This window comes from Engystomops pustulosus, chromosome 10 (assembly GCF_040894005.1).
Source record: "Engystomops pustulosus chromosome 10, aEngPut4.maternal, whole genome shotgun sequence".
NCBI classification, from domain to species: Eukaryota; Metazoa; Chordata; class Amphibia; order Anura; family Leptodactylidae; genus Engystomops; species Engystomops pustulosus.
In genome coordinates, this window is record NC_092420.1 from 98,698,945 (window position 1) to 98,718,954 (window position 20,010).

The following is a 20,010-nucleotide window of genomic DNA, read 5'->3' on the forward strand; positions in this document are numbered from 1 at the left end:
GTACCATGTACCATCCATAACATGTGATATTATTACACTGCAGACATCCCTGCCCCTCCTGACTCTGTACCATGTATCATCCATAACATGTGATATTATTACACTGCAGACATCCCGGCCCCTCCTGACCCTGTACCATGTATCATCCATAACATGTGATATTATTACACTGCAGACATCCCAGCCCCTCATGACCCTGTACCATGTATCATCCATAACATGTGATATTATTACACTGCAGACATCCCGGCCCCTCCTGACCCTGTACCATGTATCATCCATAACATGTGATATTATTACACTGCAGACATCCCGGCCCCTCCTGACCCTGTACCATGTATCATCCATAACATGTGATATTATTACACTGCAGACATCCCGGCCCCTCCTGACCCTGCACCATGTATCATCCAAAACATGTGATATTATTACACTGCAGGCATCCCGGCCCCTCCTGACCCTGTACCATGTATCATCCATAACATGTGATATTATTACACTGCAGACATCCCGGCCCCTCCTGACCCTGTACCATGTATCATCCATAACATGTGATATTATTACACTGCAGACATCCTGCGCCTCCTGACCCTGTACCATGTATCATCCATAACATGTAATATTATTACACTACAGACATCCCAGCCCCTCCTGACCCTGTACCATGTATCATCCATAACATGTGATATTATTACACTGCAGACATCCCAGCCCCTCCTGACCCTGTACCATGTATCATCCATACCATGTGATATTATTACACTGCAGACATCCCGGCCCCTCCTGACCCTGTACCATGTATCATCCATAACATGTGATATTATTACACTGCAGACAACCCGGCCCCTCCTGACCCTGTACCATGTATCATCCATAACATGTGATATTATTACACTGCAGACATCCCGGCCCCTCCTGACCCTGTACCATGTATCATCCATAACATGTGATATTATTACACTGCAGACATCCCGGCCCCTCCTGACCCTGTACCATGTATCATCCATAACATGTGATATTATTACACTGCAGACATCCCGACCCCTCCTGACCCTGTACCATGTATCATCCATAACATGTGATATTATTACACTGCAGACATCCCGACCCCTCCTGACCCTGTACCATGTATCATCCATAACATGTGATATTATTACACTGCAGACATCCCGGCCCCTCCTGACCCTGTACCATGTATCATCCATAACATGTGATATTATTACACTGCAGACATCCCCTCCTGACCCTGTACCATGTATCATCCATAACATGTGATATTATTACACTGCAGACATCCCGGCCCCTCCTGACCCTGTACCATGTATCATCCATAACATGTGATATTATTACACTGCAGACATCCCCTCCCCTCCTGACCCTGTACCATGTATCATCCATAACATGTGATATTATTACACTGCAGACATCCCGGCCCCTCCTGACCCTGTACCATGTATCATCCATAACATGTGATATTATTACACTGCAGACATCCCGACCCCTCCTGACCCTGTACCATGTATCATCCATAACATGTGATATTATTACACTGCAGACATCCCGACCCCTCCTGACCCTGTACCATGTATCATCCATAACATGTGATATTATTACACTGCAGGCATTCCAGCCCCTCCCCTTCTTTTAGCTTCTTATGCCCGGTTTTAAAAAATAAATAAATTATGCAAATGAATCAGAGGGGCTCCAGCCTCTATAGGCATAAATGGAGCCTGGAGCCCCTCAGGTTCATTTGCATAATTTTTAAACCCTTTTATGCAAAAACAATAGGCATAAGAAGATAACATTTTTGAAATGCATCCAAACCAAAGCCCAACCACTGGGACTACACAGAGGATTCTGTCAGGGTTCAAGGGAAGTTATAACACAATTATATTGTAATGCAAATGCTTAGACAAGGCAGAGAGGCCTTGCAGGTGTGAGGGGCTTCTGTGACCTGTCTGTAGTGAAAATGAGGTCCCTGGTGACAGGTTCCCTTTAAAGATAGGAGGAAAACAAATCTAAAAGCGTGTAAAAAGTAACAGGGGCGGAGCTGCACTTCCTTTACCTTGCACATACATGATAAGAGGAGCAAATCCTCCGCTACAGTAAAACACACAAATCTTATCTGATGAAACGTGAATGTCAGAGTAAAGACTGCCCTGACTTCACGTCCCGGCACCAACAGCAAAACCAATTGTCACCCCTATGGCAAGTATGTGTGCGCCGGGACCCGCGGATCCCGCGCTCAATCACTGCAGCACAAGGCAAAAAACAGGAGGAAAAGGGCCAAGGAATTTTTTTTTTTTTTTCAAAGAATTCACCAGTAGTGATTACACGAGCGGAGCCAAGACCAAAACACACCCGACCAGCCGGGGCCGACCCAAAAGACTCGTTTTTCCGGCTGTGACACAGAATGTGGGCTCGGCCTCCGCTGTGATTCACTTGTAGAAAGTTTTAATACGTTTAGGACAAGCGGCTCCTTCATCTCGGTGTAAAAGGTTTCTGGCTGATAACAGGGAACAAAGGACGGGATTTGATTGAAATCGATGGGAGATGCATTTTAAGGGCTCTAATGCAGAGACAGGAGCCTCGTGCAGCGAAAACCAAAAATAAGACTACAAAAAAAATCCTCATCAGGTTCATGAGATGCAGAGATTAATATCCTACAGGGGGCGCCCTACAAAAGACACTATTGGTAATAAACTAGGGGCGCCATGGGTCCTGGTCCCCACCTACAGGACCCTCCAGTCACAGCCCATTTATTGGATCATACCTTGTGCAGGGCCTGGGGGGGGGGAAGCAGGACTCCAGCTTCTAGGAATACACTGACAATGGGGGAGATTTATCATACACCCCTGTACCACCATATGATGGAAACCTCTCCCCCCTAGGCTTCTTCATGTACCCGGGGGGCGGCGGAGCCTCCGGTCAAAACTTTTGTTCGCTGGTTTTTCCAAAGAATGCAGGTACGGGGAGGGAACGCCCTGTGCCCCGCCCCCTCCACCGGATGCCACGCCCCCATGGCGTGCAGGTGGCAAAGTGGCTATTGCTGTGAATAATTGTGATTGTTTTCTCGGTTTCATGTGTAAGTAGTGATAAATCTCCCCCCCCAATGAGTCCTGTTCTGCTCTTCAGACCCTGCACCGTGTAGTAATCAATCCGTTACCTTTGACTGGAGTGTTCCTTTAAAATGTAAGCTACCCCCAGGATGAAGGATTGTACACCAAGCACACTTACACACTGGTGCGTGCCCCCTCTCTTCTTTTCACTTCTCAGGCTCTTGTTTATACAAATAATTAAAAAAAAAAAAACAACATTAAAAATTATGCAAATGAACCTGAGGGGCTCCAGGCTACATAGTCTTTAATGGAGCCTGGAGCCCTTAAAGGCAAATTTGCAGTTAATTTTTTTATTTAAAAAAACAAACAAAAAAAAATACAGGTTAGTAAGACGGTTATAGAAGAGCGGATCCAGCAAGAGGGGGCACACATCAGCATGTAAGTGTGCTTGGTTTATATTCCTTCATCCTGGTGATAAATTGAATTTAACCAAAGTCGTGGAATATGGAAGAATAAGGTCTTTATATGGAGTCAAGCATAACAATAGCCACCAGAGGCACGAAGCCGTCACTGACTGGTACAGCTGACCGCAGGTGCCCTAACACCAGGGTCTGACGTCTAGGGGTCAGCAGACTTAAAAGGACATCTACCACCAGGATGAAGGATTGTAAACCAAGTACACTGACATCCTGGTGTGTGCCCCCTCTGGCAGGATCTGCTCTTCTTTTAGCTTCCTATGCTCTTGTTTTTAAGGAAAAAAAAGGCTTTTAAATTATGCAAATGAGCTTGAGGGGCTCCAGGCTCCATTAATACCTATGGAGCCCAGAGCCCCTCTGACTTATTTGCATAATTTTAAAAGCCTTATTTTGTAAAAACAAGGACATAAGAACGTTAAAGAAAAGCAGATCCGGGCAGAGGGGGCACACACCAGTATGTCAGTGTGCTTGGTTTACAATCCTTCATCCTGGTGGTAAATGTCCTTTATAAACTCCAGTTATTGTGGAACTACAACCCCATAAAGCAACAAACAAGGAATGCTGGGAGTTGTAGGTTATTCTTTGTCCAGCTTTCCAAAGACACGGAGCAGTTTATATTGTCATCCCTTTACTATGGCTCATGAACCAGTAAGATCAGGATGAACGGTCACATCTTCCTTCTTACCAGGGGAACAGGAAAATTTGTGCTTTGATAAAACAGAGTAATGATAAATGCAGAGGACCCCTTTAAGAAGCCCCTTACACACAAGTCAGTGAGCAGATCATCATATCCCCTTGTGGCAAGGCTGCGCTGTAATAAAACCGCCCCAATAAGTCACTGCCCCACGCAATTACATCATTGACATTTCCCGGTCTAATCCGAAAATTGGAAGCGCTCTCACGTCACGTGGACATGTAGATGACATACATTAGAGAATGAGCCTTCCGATATTATTACTAGGACGGTCTATGATGGATTATAAGTGGGATCTGTCCTCCTCCTCCACCGGCGCGGAGCTGAACGCTGCATGAAACGTGTCACAATGTGTACAGTAACGAATACCGGAGGGATGGACGCGCGCGACGGCAAGGAGACGCGCGTTTCCGATTTTATTCTTATTTTAATATGTAAAGAAGAGTCGACCAGTAAGACTTGGTCACCGAGACCTATAAGAAACGTAGCGCTCACTGTTCATCTATGTAGTAACAGGAAAATATAATTTAATGGGGCGGCACGGTGGCTGAGTGAGTAGCACTTCTGCCTTGCAGCGCTGGGTTTGAATCCCATCCAGGTCAACATCTGCAAAGAGTTTGTATGTTCTCTCCGTGTTTGCGTGGGTTTCCTCCGGGTCCTCCGGTTTCCTCCCACACTCCAAAAACATACTGTTAGGCTGTGTAGATTGTGAGCCCCATGGGGACAGGGACTGATTTGTCATGCTTTGTGCAGCTATATATTATTAGAATTATTATTATTATTATAAAATACACGAGAATTAAGAAAAACGGAGGAGTGACCCCCGATACATAAGGACCTCAGACCACCCCCCCACTTAGACGCCATGAGGAAGGCCCAGCACCGCGCGCCCGCAGCCTGTACGATCCGGATGGTTTTTACGAGCGCCCCGTGGTTGGACATTCAGGTCTTTCCGGAGCCTCCAGATTCTCTCGCACCTTTCACAGACAGACAGGACATTGACGGAATCTGCGCACAAACGTCACGTAACACGTCAGACCTGAAGCTCATCACCGGGTGCAGGGAGGAGGCGGAGGAGGTGGGTGCAGCACCTACATTATGGAAGGGGACTTCTCCCGTCTGTAACCTAAAGTCATGACCTGCTCCGATGGTTCTGTGAGGCCGGATCATTTATATTCCACTAGGAAGGTCTCCTCACACTGCTGCGCTCTTAGTCCCCTGCATTGACCCACTCCATAGATCCTTCCCTCTTCAGAGTTACTTCTGGAGAATCCAACCTGCTACAGATATTAATCAGATGAAGAAGGAGGGGCTTCTGGACTGTGAGGGGCAAAGAGCACAGCAGTGTGAGGACATGCCCCCAGTGCACTTGGAGAAGCTACAATCCTGGATTATAAATCCACATTTCACAGTCCTGCTGCTACTAACACATCTCTTAATGATAACCATACTTTATAATGGCTGCAGAGAGCACAGCAGTGTGAGGATACGCCCCCAGTGCACTTGGAGAAGCTCCTATCCTAGAATATAAATGCATATATGGCAGTGCTGCTGCTAATAACATGCACAAAAGGTCTGATTACACAGCTCTCCAGGGACAATAGAATACATTAGACTGGCTGCAGAAAGCACAGAGCACAGCAGTGTCAGGACACTGCCCAAGTGCACATGGAGACACTACAAATCATATCACAGCCCTGCTGCTACTAACAACATACAATATACAAAAGGTCTTTTTTCACATCTCTCCAGGGACTATACCGAATACTGGCTGCACAGAGAACAGAGCACAGCAGTGTGAGGAGACACCTTAAGTGCAGTTGGAGAAGCTACAATCCCGGAATCTAAATCCATACATCACAGTCCTGTTGCAATTCACAATGTTCAAAAAGGTGATGATGTGATGTGACAAGTCCAATATTTTTACTAAAAATTAGGGCAGGAGGGTCAAAATCCCCATCAAATGAAGACCATGAGCACTAGGATCTAGCAGGTGTGGTGACATGTCAGAGACGCCTGGTGCTGGCAGGGGTCCGGGCCGCGCTGTATACAGGACAGGTGAGAGCGCAGCAGCTGTCGGAGGGACGCACCTGCCGTCAGGTGAGGCACAAACATCCCGCCTCATGTTGATATTTCCAAGACCCGACTGATAGACGGAGCAGAGCCCCCGCCCCGGAGCCGTATCCCAGGAAATTACACTGTATAATCCAGCAGAATAGTGAGTAGACGCTGGCCACTTAGATAGAAGTTCATTATTGAGTGACAGCTCCATTGAGGTTAGTAGTGGGGGTGGCAGATGTACCCACAAAACCAGGAATAATGGTCCAAGTCACATCTACCAAACTATATATATTATATACACAGATCATTCACTATAAGGGAACCTGTCAGCAGGTGTGGCCATTCAGACAGCGTTTGATTTCACCCCTCTACAGGGACGATACAGGAACTTTGTGTATGTTGTTAGTAGCAGCAGGACTGTGGTATATGATTTGAAGCTTCTCCAAGTGTACTGGGGTGTGTCCTAACCCTGCTGTGCTCTGTGCAGCCAGTGTTGGGTATTACCCCTTGTAGAGATGTGTAATAATACGCTTTGAGTTGTTCCTAATAGCAGCAGGACTTACATTCCAGGATTGCAGCTGCTCCAAGTTTGCCGGTATGCAAGCAACTGCTGTAATATTCAAACAGAAGCCTGCTGCTACGCCAGTAACTTACAGCAGAAGTGATGGTCCCTTACACAAATGTACCGTTACACAACTCTCCAGGGACAATATTGTACAGAGCGCAGCAGTGTCAGGAATTTGGGGCAAGTTCTTGGCTGAATGCTAAAAAATTGGCCACGAAACGGACGCCCTTGGAGAAGCCACAATTCTGGAATATCCATCACTTATTCACAGTCCTGATGCTACTAACATAGGTTTTACATGCAAGAATAAGGTGAACCATCATCAGGTGAAGGACAGGTCCAGGGGAGACCCCAGAGATCACAGATATTGGGATCCAGGTTTTTTTTTTTTTAACACTTTAGAAACTACCAATAAAAGCAGAAAATATAAAACCCAGCAGCAGATTTCTGCAGCAGGTCTAAAAAAAAAAAAAAAAAATTTATACGGATCGGTCTCTATAGGCTGTGTTCACACGCATACGTTTTGTTACGTTACTGCATCGTGTGAACGCGCCCTCAGATACGGGAGATCGTGCGGCAGCTCCCATCACCTGGAAGAAATCCTGCGATGCTCTGCGGAAACTTGCGAGTGCGTTTCCTGCCAATGGCGCTCACTCGCCAAGATAAACACCGAAGCAAAGAACAAAAGCCGAAAAGCTGCAAAGAGCGATGGAGGAAGGTGCGGGGAAAGTAACTGGTTATTCCGGTGACTCATTACTGAGCGAGGAGGAGGAGGAGGAGGACGGAGACGCAACTGCATCAAGAGTCCCGGCTCTGGGATCACATTCCCGCGCTAACAAAGCCGGAATATCGGAATATCGGAGATCCAACATGTTCACTGTTCACTTCTCTACTATCCAGACGGACGTCTGCTCCCAGCTCCGGATCAAATATTTTCAGGAAAAATCTAAACAGGAGCAGATGATCAGACGCAGCACATGAGACCCGCGAGGATCCGAGGAAGGTCTCGTATTGATAACATGTGATGATTACTGGATATATGGCGCCCAGTCATCTGGTCCTCATACAAGCCAGGGATTAGAGGGGGTTAAAGGTCCAATACACCTTCCATGGGCTACTTAAAGGGGTAGTCTATTACACCCGCTCACGGATGGTCTGCGGTTTTATTCCTAATGCTCTTCGGTCCCCACTACAACTGCAGCGTAGACAGGTCCTTGTGCCCCCCCAGGACCCCAAAAGTCCAGGTAGCATAAGGGTGACTTGACTTCTGCCAGGGGTCTCCTTGGACCTAAGGACGTCACTTCCGTATACCAGGGGACCTCACACCCTGTGCTGTCCCCTGATCCAATGCGGCCACTCAATGGATGAAGCAGGTCCTGTGACCCTCCGGAACCAAAACATTAAAAGGAAACCTACCATGTGGTGTGATGCATTATGAAGCAAACCTTCCTTGAGACTGCTGCAGCTACACTGATGCAGAAACATATCTTGGTTAATCCCTGAGCTGAGGGGTTTTGCTGAATAAACAATTATAACATTCAGGACCTTGGGAAAGCTGGGTCAGGCTGGCTGGCTAGATCAACACATTAGACACGGAGCTTGTAATTACAAATAGAGGTTAGTCAAGACATGACTAATCAACCTGAGCTGGACCACTCATACACAGCAGCTGGGGGATGGTGCAGCAATTGATTATTCTGCCTTCAGGCACATCCCAGGGATTACATCATCCTCTCCTGCAGTGAAAAACTCACGTGCTAGGAGAAGCGCTGGGGCAGCCATAGAAGGGGCAGAGCTGCATTATCATAATGTTATATCTGTTTTATCAGCAAAAACACTCAGTTCAGGGATTAACCAAGATAAGATCCCGCATCAGTGAAGCTTCAGCAGTCTCAGGGTATGTTTGCTTCATACTGCATCACATCACATGGTAGGTTTCCTTTAAGTACTGAACCTTGCGGGAAACAGGAGCCTATAGTATAGCCCCTGGCCATATCCGGCAGTGCCATGAAGAGCACAGATGCAGGGAGAAGCTGGACACGTCGCCCCATTCATTTGTGGGGACCCTGGTGGGGGATGGTCCCAGTGCGCAAATCCAAAAAACACGGCACAATGCGAAAGCAAATTTAATATTAATTTTTGCTGTCACATTTTGTTGCGTGTTCTTAGAGGTTGTCCATTTCAGCAGTCGGGTTACTAGTGTGCACACGGCTTAGACGTGTTATTCTCCAGCGACACCAGAAGCCAGGAAACTGCTGGACCTGGTCCTCTGTTTATACACAGGATCTGGATCCAGGCCGGCGCTGTATACACAGTTCTATCCTAGCAGAAGGTTCCCACCTGTTTACAGAGGAATATAAATGGATGGAGCTGGCGCGGGACGCAAGAAGCAAAGACCAAAGGCTCGGGCCACCCAGGATACGACACCCCAGAAGGTCCTTCACTCATCTACATTATCAGAAGTAAAAGGATCAGAAATCCAAAGTAACTCGAAGTATAGGGGATAAACCGGGGCCATGTTATTTCAATGCAGCAGGGGTTAAATCCCCCACCCCAGCCATGTCCTCACACTGCTGTGCAACCACAACACCTCCCCCTCTGCTCCGAATATACGGATTCAGCCAGCAGCCTGCTCCAGCATGTGGAATGCAGAGAGCCAAGAACACAGCAGTGTGAGGACACAGCATCCAGACTGCAGCTACTCCATTTTTCACAGTCCTGCTGTTACTAACACGACTTCTACCTTCCAAGGATTGGCTGAGCTGAAATACCAAAGGCGCGGAATATATCTGAGCCACTAAAGCTGCAAGGACTGAAACAAGGGCAAGAAATCTGCCCCACCCTTCAGCACACCCCGGGCCATGTTTCAGTAGTGACACAAGTGACGAAAACCTGGACAAAAAGTTGAAAAACCTAAAAAAATGGAAGACTCATGTGACAGCATAGCCACGCGATGCAAGGAGCCCCCTATAATGAGCATTCGATGACATCATCTCACATATAAATCTCACAGCAACCCCCCCCCCCCACCCGCAGGTTAATGGGGCTTTATTTCCCCCAATAAAGTGACCTTTACGCCCCGTTTTCCTTTGTGACAGCATAGCCACGCGATGCAAGGAGCCCCCTATAAGGAGCATTAGATGACATCTCACATATAATCTCACAGCGACTCCCCCCCCCCCCCCCCGCAGGTTAATGGGGCTTTATTTCCCCCAATAAAGTGACCTTTACACCCCGGTTTCCTTTGTGACAGCATAGACACGCGATGCAAGGAGCCCCCTATAAGGAGCATTAGATGACATCTCACATATAATCTCACAGCGACTCCCCCCCCCCCCCCCCCCGCAGGTTAATGGGGCTTTATTTCCCCCAATAAAGTGACCTTTACACCCCGGTTTCCTTTGTGACAGCAGGAGCCGAGGATCTCCGTATACAAGAACTTCACAGCGAGCCGGGGAGAACGCGAGGAGACTTCCTGCCCCCTCCTCGCTGCGCCCAGACATTGTTCTTATTTATATCATTGCTTCCGCCATGTCAGCTTCGTGTTTTAGCAGGTCCGTGCTGCGCTCGCCAGGCTGCGACTCACCACTACCAAGACGGATTCTTAAAGGGGCATTTCCATCTCATGTTACGATTACCATGGCCCGAGCATAAGGACTCCCTACCCGCAGCATGGGAACACGATTCAGACTCACAGTACTGAAAGGCTCTCCTAAGGGGACATTGACCTGTTCCCTCATCTGATGTAAGGAATATCGGAGCCTTCGCACAATCTAACTACTAAGTATCCAGATAGAAGGATCCCCCAATCCACAGCCCCAGAGGCAGTTTGTGTGCACATTACTGTAACATCCCACCATTACCCGCTTTGATGCCCCCCACCCCCTGAGTGTCTTCTTTCAGACTCGCATTGTGTTGTGCACTCGTATATAAACAGCAGGATGTGCGGCACAATGTGTCAGGAACCTTGGGAGAGAAGAGAACTGTGCCGCTCAGTTCTGAAAGGGGATAATGATTCCTGCAAGTAATCCGATAATACCTGGATGAGCAGACACTACATGACAACCTGAAGGGCAACATATAAATCTGTCAGACTACAAGGGAGAACAAGAAACCAGCCAGACACCAAGCACATCCTCTAATATACTGTATATACAAACCCACACATTCACCTCTGTATTATACTCCAGAGCTGCACTCACTATTCTGCTGCTGGTGCAGTCACTGTGTACATACATGACATTACTTATCCTGTACTGATCCTGAGTTACATCCTGTATTATACTCCAGAGCTGCACTCACTATTCTGCTGCTGGTGCAGTCACTGTGCACATACATGACATTACTTATCCTGTACTGATCCTGAGTTACATCCTGTATTATACCCCAGAGCTGCACTCACTATTCTGCTGCTGGTGCAGTCACTGTGTACATACATGACATTACTTATCCTGTACTGATCCTGAGTTACATCCTGTATTATACTCCAGAGCTGCACTCACTATTCTGCTGCTGGTGCAGTCACTGTGTACATACATGACATTACTTATCCTGTACTGATCCTGAGTTACATCCTGTATTATACTCCAGAGCTGCACTCACTATTCTGCTGCTGGTGCAGTCACTGTGTACATACATGACATTACTTATTCTGTACTGATCCTGAGTTACATCCTGTATTATACCCCAGAGCTGCACTCACTATTCTGCTGCTGGTGCAGTCACTGTGTACATACATGACATTACTTATCCTGTACTGATCCTGAGTTATATCCTGTATCATACTCCAGAGCTGCACTCACTATTCTGCTGCTGGTGCAGTCACTGTGTACATACATGACATTACTTATCCTGTACTGATCCTGAGTTACATCCTGTATTATACTCCAGAGCTGCACTCACTATTCTGCTGCTGGTGCAGTCATTGTGTACATACATGACATTACTTATCCTGTACTGATCCTGAGTTACATCCTGTATTATACCCCAGAGCTGCACTCACTATTCTGCTGCTGGTGCAGTCACTGTGTACATACATGACATTACTTATCCTGTACTGATCCTGAGTTACATCCTGTATTATACTCCAGAGCTGCACTCACTATTCTGCTGCTGGTGCAGTCACTGTGTACATACATGACATTACTTATCCTGTACTGATCCTGAGTTACATCCTGTATTATACCCCAGAGCTGCACTCACTATTCTTTCCATTGTCAAAACTGCTTAAAGTTCCCATTTTAGGCTGGAGACACATACAAAATGTGCACAATACACCGATGATTTGGTATGACGCACGACAGTCTTACAGTTTGGTAGTATAGAAACAGAGTCCTGTGTACACATGGTCTGTATAGGGTCTCATCCTATGCCATATGTATTAGATCTTAAAGGATGTTTTATTTCTACCCGTCACTATAACATCGGAAAACATTGCCCAGCAATAACCTATTTTGTGTCCAATCAAAAGGAATGGGTGACAATTGTTATTTACATGTCACATGACAATATGAAAGACTAATCAAGGAGCAGCACCGGATTATGTTATACTTTCAGGGACGGCGCCGCTTATACCTGGCAGGTTCCCTTTAAGGGTTTATTAACAATAGAATCAAAAATGTTCTAAAAAGTGAAAGTAATCGAGAGGGAAAAAAAAAAAAAGAAGCTGTAAATGTTCATTTCCACACATGACGTCGGATCCTGACACAACAGAAGCCACAAATGGCTGGAGGAAATGAGGCAATCGGAACGAGCCAAAGTACACAAACCAGAAACTTCCAGGGAGTTGTTCTACAATCGAGGAAGTTTCATCGCAGTATAAACCACCGGGAAGAGCCTCGTTATCTGCAGCGGGGACAGGCCGGGGGTTAATCATTCAGTATTCACTGGCCAAACATAGAGCAGCGCAAGGACGAGCGACAGACACGAGGTGGCGGCGGTGTCATGGAAAGGGGGACCGACGCTGCGCCATCAGGGGGGGGCCCACAGGTCATCAGCACAGAGAAGAGGCTCCCACCGAAAACATGTGAACCCACCCCTACACAACACCCACTGTGTACACAATATGTGACACACCGTACGTGGCAGACGGGGTGTACACACCACTCAGAACCACTGATCCAAAACTAGAAACCAAAATCACCAATGGGGCAACTTCCAAAGATATTTCCTAATTGTATCCTGCAGACATCACAAATACAAGTGCAATTCCACCAAATCGATGAAGGAAAGACACTGCCAGGTACCCGTGAAGGTCCTGCTGCTGCACCTCCAGGCTGTGGCCCCTTCGTATGCCTTTAATGCCCTCCTGGAGAATATAAAGCCGTCTCCAGATGTCAGCCACTTGTCATGACACTAACCTGGCCGATCCCTCACGTCTCTTCTGCTTGGTGCCACCGCACATCATCATGTAGAAGAGCGGTGACCGGCGGATCCGGAGAGCCCCCATAAGTGCGCGGTCACATCATGACATCAGTATATAATGTGCGGGGACGGGGGCTGGACGGCTACACAGCGGGGTATAAAGGTGTCCGGGAGCTCGCCGCCTCTACAATACTTTTCACTTTCCATTTCCCTCGCTGACTGCCCGCAGCCCAGAGGAAGAACGGAACAGCGACACAAGGAATCCGCAGAGCGGCGTCCGAGACACCAATAACAGGACATTGTACCCCCTGTCACCCCTGTGCGTACATATCCTTACTGACATACCCTTCTTCAGAGCAGGTACTGTAGTCCGCGCTTGGTATATGCCTTGTGCCCGGCCATCTGCAAACGTTCCCTGGGCACCGGTGTATTGTCATGACCAGACCATGAGCCCAATGGAAGCGCAGGGGAACAACAATGGCAAACCAGGGGCAGGAGAGGGCAAGTCGGAATCATATAACAGTGTAGAACCTGTTCAGCATCGATATGAATGGGGACTGAATATTTACAATCAGAGAGATTGCAGCCAAGTGTCAGACGTCCCCACATGGGGATAGTTTCCATTAGACAGGGACCCCAAGTACAGACTAAGAGCCCCCATAAAAGGGTAGAGTGATGGACTGCGAATACGTAGACACGTGCTCCACCGCTACGTCCAACCTGGTTAATAATCTCATCACCAACTCATGTAAAGTAGGGCTCCGCACGCCCAGCCGAGCCGCTAGAAGAGCTGCTGCAGCACATCTTACCCCCAGCTGGGCTCACTCACTGCTCACAGTCCGATCTAAAAGTTTCCCTTCCAGGCAACTAAGACACTGAAATTGTGGCGAAATACATTGTGACGACTACTTTTGCTGCTTGTGATACAAAGCCATTCACTGACAGCAAGCAGACGTCTTCAAACTGACAATAAAAGGTCCCACCAAGCAAATATTACTGCCTTATCCATAGGATTATAGGCCATTAAAGATTTTGGGTCAGATGCTAAAATTTATACAGCGGAGGGAGAGAGAAGCAGAAGGTTTAGTTCACTGTATAGCGGCCATGGGAACCAAAAACCGTAACACAGTAGAAGGGTGCGTTCACAGGCGTTTTGTAAAAGCATTGTGAAGAGCTATGTAATCTGGCGAATCCCCTCTTCTCGGCTGTTCTGATGCGCGCACGCATTACTACCACGTGTGAACGCGGTCACAGTGCGTTTTTTGTTATATTTTCACACACATTGCAAAACACTTTATTTTTATGTTTAGCAGGTATTTGGCTGGTTTGAGTCCGTTTTTCTTCATTTCTGGAAGTGTAAGCAGCTGTGAAAACGTTAATCACAGCAGCTTAGGCTATATTCACACTGCCGTTGCCCGCCCGTACCGTACCGTAGCGGGCAACGGCAGTGTACGGGGAGAGGAGGAGGAGGTGAGCGCAGCTCACCCCCGCCCCTCTCCATAGCAACCTATGGCGCACGGCGCCGTATTACGGGAAAAGATAGGACAGGTCCTATCTTTTTCCCGGGTACGGAACGGTACGGTGCCGCACGTGTGCTGCACCGTACCGCTCCCGTAGGGTGCCGTGCGCCCATAGAAGTGTATGGGGGGCGTATATCGGCCGTATATACGTCCCCCATACGTTAATGTGAATGTATCCTAACACTTCCAGAGATGAAGAAAAACGGATTTAATCCAGCCAAACGCACGGCAACATACAAAAACGCATTCATTTTGTAATGCGTTTAAAAACGCACCCTAAAATTTCAGGAAAAAGCCCTAAATTGTTAGATCGGAATTTACTGTCCGCTTTATTTATAAGCCCAGAACTCCTTTATCATGCAAGATCCGGACCAGAACCACGTGCATATGCGATGACAAAGGGGTTAATGGTTAAAGTATAAAGCCGCATATAACAAGATAGATTAACCCCTTGCTTTCTCTCATGATCCTCATTTGCGCTAATTTGTTTGTGGAATATTCTATCCCCATTTTTCTGGATTTTGTGTCTACAACCAAGACCTGGAGCGCTCCCTGCGATCGGTCGGTAAATCCGTTTTGACAGCTGTTTGATTAAAGCGATCGGTAATTGGTTTAATATGTGCGACGTGGATTTCAGAAGTCACGTTAACCGCGCACTAATCCTGCTCCAAATCCTGCAGAATTCACATGAATGATTCTAAAAACTGGATTAATTAGAAGGGGGAGAGGAGTCGGAGGACAGATGTTAATTAATCTCACCGTGCGGTTTGCTATTCGTTAGTGACCTCTATGCTGTACGGAATTGGGAAGGGGGTTTTAGGGGATACGACAAGTTCAGTGCCCACACCAGCTCCTACAAGACGAGGCCGGGAGTCGTCGCTTCCCGACAGGTTGGGGGCCACAGTCTTACGGCACCTGAATGCAAAACCTCAGCACTTTGTTCACAAGACGTCAGGAGTGAAGACGCACGTCTGCTATAACAACATTCAAGGTTGGGACCTTGCCAAGGAAGCAGCAACCTTCACTTCAAGACAGGGGTGAAGGAAACCGAGATAATTAAGCAAACACACGGCAGACTGTGCCCACAGCCTTTTCCAATAGGAACTTGGCAAGGACTGCGCGGCAGCGGGAACAGGAGAGAAGATCATAAATCTCTGCCTGATCAATAGGACGCTCTTATAACTAAGTCTGGAGAGACAATCCACTGTAGTGTGTCCCACGTGATTGTGAAACATTGTGGGGCACAGATTTAAAGGGACAGTACATCTCAGCGACAGCAGCAAAGCCGTAGGGATCACAGACGGCTGGGATTGTTCTGGGGGGTCCATGGACAGGGAGGATTTATTGTGTCTGCGGGGCACGAGGTGAACACATCTAATAACATTTTGTGCATAGAAACTTTACATCCAAGGTTTACATCCAGTCCTGTCTTGCTGAACCAACCTAGAGATAAACTCAAAGCCCTGTTGCTCACAAACGAGTCCGGTCCGAGATAAACGCTCCATGTACTGGTGCCGGACTGAATGGACATGCTGAGTGCAGTCTGGTAATACAAGATTTAGTCCGGGAAATCCGGCCAGGCCAGTGTTTTTCTCTGGACGAATGTCCTTGTGGGCGACCGGCCTTACTCTTCTCCCCAGACTGAAATGGCTGATAACAGAGGACAATAGGAGAAAAGACATATAAGATCTTGGGATTATGGCCCATATTCCCCATGTATACGTGGCCGTGATCTGTGCAGCGCTGTGGAATATGATGGCGCTACATATTGTTATACCACCGAGTCTGAAAGGGAGATGAGGTTTATAGGATCCAATGAGAAACTTACAAGAGTATCTGCAGGTTAATGTGATCCACCAAGAACCCTAAATTCACAAAGGGTCCAAAGTAACCATAGTACATGTGCATTGACCCCAACAGGGGGCCAAGAATATTTTCCCAAGATGGAAGATATCAAAACTGGAATATTTCTCCCAACACAACCTATTAAGTATAACAGTAGGATACATCACTCAGTACCGGTACCAACGGTGAAACAATGAAGCTACAAACTGAATAAGTAACAAAAGAAAGTAACAAGTATCATTCACTGTGAGCTCCACATAAAACCCCTGCAAACACAAGCGGAGGACAGATACCGGCCCATGTCCAATCACACACAGGATGGAGAATAGACCACAATTACACAATCCAATGATTTCCAACTAAAAGACCCATCGTTCTGCTTGCAGTAAATACCTGTGAGGTTTGCTGAACGTCTGCACCACCAAAATTGCCCAAATTTGTTACAATAAACGATGGCACAGGCTGTCAACGGTCAGAAATGATTACGAAGATCTATGGAGACGTAGAAAGTAATCAGTAACCCATCCAGATGATCCACAAGTCAGAGAATCCGATCACTGGGGAAAAGTAGGATGTAGGTCAAGAAGCCTGCAAGCCACAGGACCAGAGGAGGGATGTGGAGATCAAAGTGATCAAGAGGGGATTCACTGAACAAACCAAACATTACCCTGAGACAGTCATGGGGGCGGAGATCTATAGATCATAAAAGCTCTAATGACAAACACACCAGGGGGTCAACAGTACAGTGGGATCCATTGAGAGATCCAGTGCTAGGAGAATCTACACTACCTTGGGATCCACTTACAGACACACAAGGGAATTTACACTTTTGACAGGATTGGGGCTAAAGTTTCCAAATGGAGCGAAGGATTTATAGAATCCACCGAGACATAGAAGGAAAAGGATCTACGATTCCACTGGTCTCTACAGTCACACAAGGGGATCTGCAGTGTTCTGACTCCACATTATACAAGATGATCTATGGATTCATGACATCCACAAAAGGTAATATATATGTGTGACGGGATCCGAGGAGGGATGTACAGGGGGGGGGGGGGGATCTAAAGTGGAGGTTTATGTAGAAAGAAGTCGATGACTTGACACAAAGGGATCGGAGGTTTATGGGATCAAAATGACAAACATAAAATATCAACAGATTTATGGGAAAGATGTTCAAGGTAATCAGAGGTTCCATGGGATCTACAGACGGACATGCAAGGGAATCTGCATCTTGACAAGATCCAATAAGGGGCGGAGGTCTAAAGTTTACGAGTGGATTTAAAGAATCCATGGAGAAGTATACAGGAAGAATCTACCGATCCACTGGCGCCTACAGATATACGAGGGGATCTGCAGTTTGTGTCCCCACCTTGACATACAAGGAGATCTATGGGTTCATGTGATCTACAGGAACAAGGAGATGGGACTGTAGTTTTATTAAACCTATTGAGCAAGTGATCAGGAGGTTTATGAGTAAGAAGGTCAATGTGAGGGATCTCCTGACACTACAGGTGATCTGTGACCCCCTCAGTGATCTCCGGGAGGTTTAGGAGGGATCTCCTGATACTACAGGTGATCTGTGACCCCTCAGTGATCTCCAGGAGGTTTAAGAGGGATCTCCTGACACTACAGGTGACCTGTGACCCCTCAGTGATCTCCAGGAGGGATCTCCAGACACTACAGGTAATCTGTGACCCCTCAGTGATCTCCGGGAGGTTTAGGAGGGCTCTCCTGACACTACAGGTGACCTGTGACCCCTCAGTGATCTCCGGGAGGTTTATTAGCAAGAAGGTCAATGTGAGGGATCTCCTGACACTACAGGTAATCTGTGACCCCCTCAGTGATCTCCGGGAGGTTTAGGAGGGATCTCCTGACACTACAGGTGATCTGTGACCCCTCAGTGATCTCCGGGAGGTTTAGGAGGGATCTCCTGACACTACAGGTGATCTTTGACCCCTCAGTGATCTCCGGGTGGTTTAGGAGGGATCTCCTGACACTACAGGTAATCTGTGACCCCTCAGTGATCTCCAGGAGGTTTAGGAGGGATCTCCTGACACTACAGGTAATCTGTGACCCCCTCAGTGATCTCCAGGAGGTTTAGGAGGGATCTCCTGACACTACAGGTAATCTGTGACCCCTCAGTGATCTCCGGGAGGTTTAGGAGGGATCTCCTGACACTACAGGTGATCTTTGACCCCTCAGTGATCTCCGGGTGGTTTAGGAGGGATCTCCTGACACTACAGGTAATCTGTGACCCCTCAGTGATCTCCGGGAGGTTTAGGAGGGATCTCCTGACACGACAGGTAATCTGTGACCCCTCAGTGATCTCCGGGTGGTTTAGGAGGGATCTCCTGACACTACAGGTGATCTGTGACCCCCTCAATGATCTCCAGGAGGTTTAGGAGGGATCTCCTGACACTACAGGTTATCTGTGACCCCCTCAGTGATCTCCAGGAGGTTTAGGAGGGATCTCCTGACACTACAGGTGATCTGTGACCCCTCAGTGATCTCCGGGAGGTTTAGGAGGGATCTCCTGACACTACAGGTGATCTGTGACCCCTCAGTGATCTCCGGGAGGTTTAGGAGGGATCTCCTGACACTACAGGTGATCTTTGACCCCTCAGTGATCTCCGGGTGGTTTAGGAGGGATCTCCTGACACTACAGGTAATCTGTGACCCCTCAGTGATCTCCAGGAGGTTTAGGAGGGATCTCCTGACACTACAGGTAATCTGTGACCCCCTCAGTGATCTCCAGGAGGTTTAGGAGGGATCTCCTGACACTACAGGTAATCTGTGACCCCTCAGTGATCTCCGGGAGGTTTAGGAGGGATCTCCTGACACTACAGGTGATCTTTGACCCCTCAGTGATCTCCGGGTGGTTTAGGAGGGATCTCCTGACACTACAGGTAATCTGTGACCCCTCAGTGATCTCCGGGAGGTTTAGGAGGGATCTCCTGACACGACAGGTAATCTGTGACCCCTCAGTGATCTCCGGGTGGTTTAGGAGGGATCTCCTGACACTACAGGTGATCTGTGACCCCCTCAATGATCTCCAGGAGGTTTAGGAGGGATCTCCTGACACTACAGGTTATCTGTGACCCCCTCAGTGATCTCCAGGAGGTTTAGGAGGGATCTCCTGACACTACAGGTGATCTGTGACCCCTCAGTGATCTCCGGGAGGTTTAGGAGGGATCTCCTGACACTACAGGTGATCTGTGACCCCTCAGTGATCTCCGGGAGGTTTAGGAGGGATCTCCTGACACTACAGGTGATCTTTGACCCCTCAGTGATCTCCGGGTGGTTTAGGAGGGATCTCCTGACACTACAGGTAATCTGTGACCCCTCAGTGATCTCCAGGAGGTTTAGGAGGGATCTCCTGACACTACAGGTAATCTGTGACCCCCTCAGTGATCTCCAGGAGGTTTAG

The 20,010-nt window shown here is 47.7% G+C and overlaps 1 protein-coding gene across 2 annotated transcripts in view; it reads right to left on the reverse strand.

Annotated features, from left to right (window-relative positions):
- Window positions 1-20,010, reverse strand: part of GNG12 (G protein subunit gamma 12) — a 58,662-nt gene that overhangs the window by 37,750 nt on the left and 902 nt on the right. The window lies entirely within an intron of this gene.